The sequence below is a fragment of the Gossypium arboreum genome, chromosome 12 (genome assembly GCF_025698485.1).
Source record: "Gossypium arboreum isolate Shixiya-1 chromosome 12, ASM2569848v2, whole genome shotgun sequence".
NCBI classification, from domain to species: Eukaryota; Viridiplantae; Streptophyta; class Magnoliopsida; order Malvales; family Malvaceae; genus Gossypium; species Gossypium arboreum.
In genome coordinates this window covers 24,574,468-24,577,962 of record NC_069081.1, presented here as the reverse complement: position 1 = coordinate 24,577,962, position 3,495 = coordinate 24,574,468, and the positions used below count along the sequence as shown (strand labels likewise).

At 25.1% G+C, this 3,495-nt stretch overlaps 1 long non-coding RNA gene across 1 annotated transcript; it reads right to left on the bottom strand.

Annotated features, from left to right (window-relative positions):
- Nucleotides 1–427: 427 nt before the first annotated feature.
- On the bottom strand, nucleotides 428–3,140 carry LOC128285238 (uncharacterized). The gene is made up of 2 exons (XR_008275695.1): nucleotides 2,864–3,140; nucleotides 428–656 (listed from the first exon to the last, which is right to left on the bottom strand). It is a non-coding gene; the product is annotated as an uncharacterized LOC128285238 (long non-coding RNA).
- Between the last annotated feature and the right edge of the window lie 355 nt (nucleotides 3,141–3,495).

The following is a 3,495-nucleotide window of genomic DNA, read 5'->3' as shown; positions in this document are numbered from 1 at the left end:
ATTTTAGAAAATAAATATATAATTTTAATTTTATTAATCGTAAGTGTAAAGTTTTTTAATTTATGAATATATTTAATTATTTAAATGTGTATCAATTATTTTATTATATGTGTAAAGTTTTTTAAAATTTTTTTAAACGAACAATTAATAAAATTAAAATTTATTTTAATTTTTACATATTAAAAGGTACCTATATAATTAAAACATTAATAAACATATCAATTTTAAATACAATTAATTTTAATATTTTTAAACTTTATATATGTAACGTCCCCTAACCCTATACCGTCGCCGGAACAGAGTTACAAGACATTACCAGTCAGTACAACCCAATTCCGGTTATTAATTAAAATAAATATTCACACTCACCCTAGTTTTAAGATGTCGTCCCATTAATGGGCCCTCGCGATCCAATATGAACAGTAAATTCAATTTGAAACTAATTTAGAATCACTACGAATTTTTAATAAATTTCAAAATTCATACTATATACCGTTGACAACCATAATTTACTTATTTCATCAATACTTTTACAACCTAAATGACTCTCATTAAAGATCCTAGGTACATGCCATTATCAATACTCAACATACTTTACCTCATTGAATTCGGGATCGGCCTGGGATGCTGATTCAACAGTCTAGCCTTAACTTAACCTACGCATGGAAACAAACCGTACGCTGAGTATACACTCAGTGGTATTTCTATAATCCGAACACTTAAACAATTATAAAACTTATTAATTTATATATATTGAACTATTCAAACTCAATGAGTATTCAAACATTCACTTTCTAACCATTGTTTTGGTCTACTTTAAATTTCAAAACATTTATTAAATTCAATAGCAATTAATCAATCAGTAATGTTCATTAACAATCAGAACAATTATTTATTCAGTAATAGTCTATTATCCTGTAACAATCAATTAATAATAATCAGTTGTTCAGTATCAATCAACTGATCGGTTATCCAGTAACAGTCAATTATTCAGTAAAAATTAGATATACAGTAACAATTAAATTATTCAGTAATAGTCGAACTTTCCAGTTCCTTTATTTACCCCTATTAACATGACTCGGACCTAGACGGATACACGGATCCAACCAACACACCAGTACGGCACATAGTGCCTCATCGGCCAAGCCGAAACAAAGAATAAAGAATAAAGAGATGCGGTACATAGAGTACCTCATCGGAACAAATCCAAACAAGAATAAAGAAAATTACGGTACAGAGTACCTCATCGAACAAATCAAATAAAGAATAAAGAATGATAATAATAATAATATCGACACACAAAGTGTCGAATCGGTAACAAAATATGATAATAATAATAGTAGTCGGCACATAAGTGCCTGATCAGTAAGCAAAACCCGTACTCTTCCATATCCTATGGCATGCCAACTATATCCGACTAGTCCGACTAGTTAATAGGGTATTTAATTAATTTTTCAGTTTTCAATTAATTCATATTTTAATTAATTAACTATATAATTTCAATTCAATATAATTCCATTCACTTTTCACTAATAAATATTTAATTTCACAATAATCAAAATTTTCTATCAATTTCATCACACTTCCAACTACATATATTTTCCAATATAATAAATATTTATTATTCAATTTCCACATAAATATTCATTTCAATTCAAACATTCATATATATATATATATATATATATTCATAAATCAATTCAATATAATCAATATTCAATCCAATTCAAATAATCATCTCAAAACACCTACTATATATATATATATATATATATATATATATTAAATAATAAATCCAACAATTTAAGTATTAAGTTCGGATTATAGAAATACAAACTGTAATTTTTGAGTTAACTCCCGTTGACTTTGTCTTGTCCTTTCTTAGCCGAGATTTCCGGTACCACATTGACTACGAAATTAATACAATTCGTAATCATTAATACATTACTAATTTATATCTTGAGTTACAGAATTCTAAATTAAGATCCGCTAATTTTTCCTGAAACTAGACTCACAAATCTTCTTACCATAAAAAAATTTCAGAATTTTTGGTTTAGCCATTAAGTACAGTTTATTCTTTAAATTCACCCCTATTCTGCTGTCTGACAGTTTTGACCCTTCTTCACTAAAAATTAATTATCTCACAGTAAAGAACTCGGATAATATTCCCGTTGATTTCTCCTGAAAATAGATTCATTAGGGATTATAAACATATAAATTTAAGGCTCTAATTATTTTTCTCCAATTTTTGGTGATTTTCCAAAGTCAGAACAGAGGAATCCGAATTCATTCTGACCTTGTCTCACAAAATTCATTATATCTAATAATTTAAAATTCAATTGCTTACACCGTTTCTTCTATAAGAAACTAGACTCAATAAGCTTTAATTTTGTATTTTATTAATTCTCTAATTCAATTTCTACAATTGTTGGTGATTTTTCAAACTTAGACTACTGCTACTGTCCAAAATAGTCTTAGTGCAAAATGTTGATTTTCTACTTTTAATTTCAATTTAATCCTAACTAAATTCACTTATTTTTTTATCTTAATTCATACTTTATTTCTACTCAATTTTTAACTAAACTCATACTTAACTATTAAATTTCCAGCATATTTTCCTAATTTTAAAATTTCATCAATTTAGTCCCTACAACATAAAACTTATGAATTACTTTACAATTCAATCCTTATTTCATTTCTAACTTGAATTCCTATCAATCTAACCCCTAATTCATCTTTTTATTCAACATGAACAATATTTAAAAATCTAATAACTTTCAAAATATTCACTTAATTTCATCAAAACCTTGTCCCAAAACTTCCAAAACATCAAAATTAAGTAAAAAAGGCTAAATTGACTTACCTATTTAACTTTCAAGCCTTGAAATCCCAATTTTTCCCTTTTTCCTTCTTTCTTTTTCCTTCATTCTTTCTTTCCCCTGCTCTCTGTTTCGTTTCATCCTTTCTTTCTTTTTCTATTCTTTTTCTTTTTTTTTCCTTTTCCTTTATTTATATATATATATATATATATATATATATTATAATAACTTAATAATAGCTATAATAAAATATCTATTTAATATTCAATATCTATTTTACATTTGTATACACATATATTATTACATTTGTCTTTCTTTAATCTATTTATTAAATAAATATCTTTTACTTAATAATAATATATAATTTAATAATATACTTATATAATAAGTAAATATACATGTATTTTACAAATGTATGTATATTAGTATCACACATGTCACTATACATACCATACATTTGTCAACTTTTTATTTATTTATCATCTAATATTAATTTAATAATAATAAATACATAGCAAATAAATATATGTATTACAAATGTGTGTATTATATTTATTATACTTGTATTTTATTTTTGCCATACACTTGGCACTCTTTTGGTTTATTTACTTATTTAGTCTTTTAATTTTCTTTATTCTATAATTGAACTTTCACACTTCATTCAATTTAATTTTTA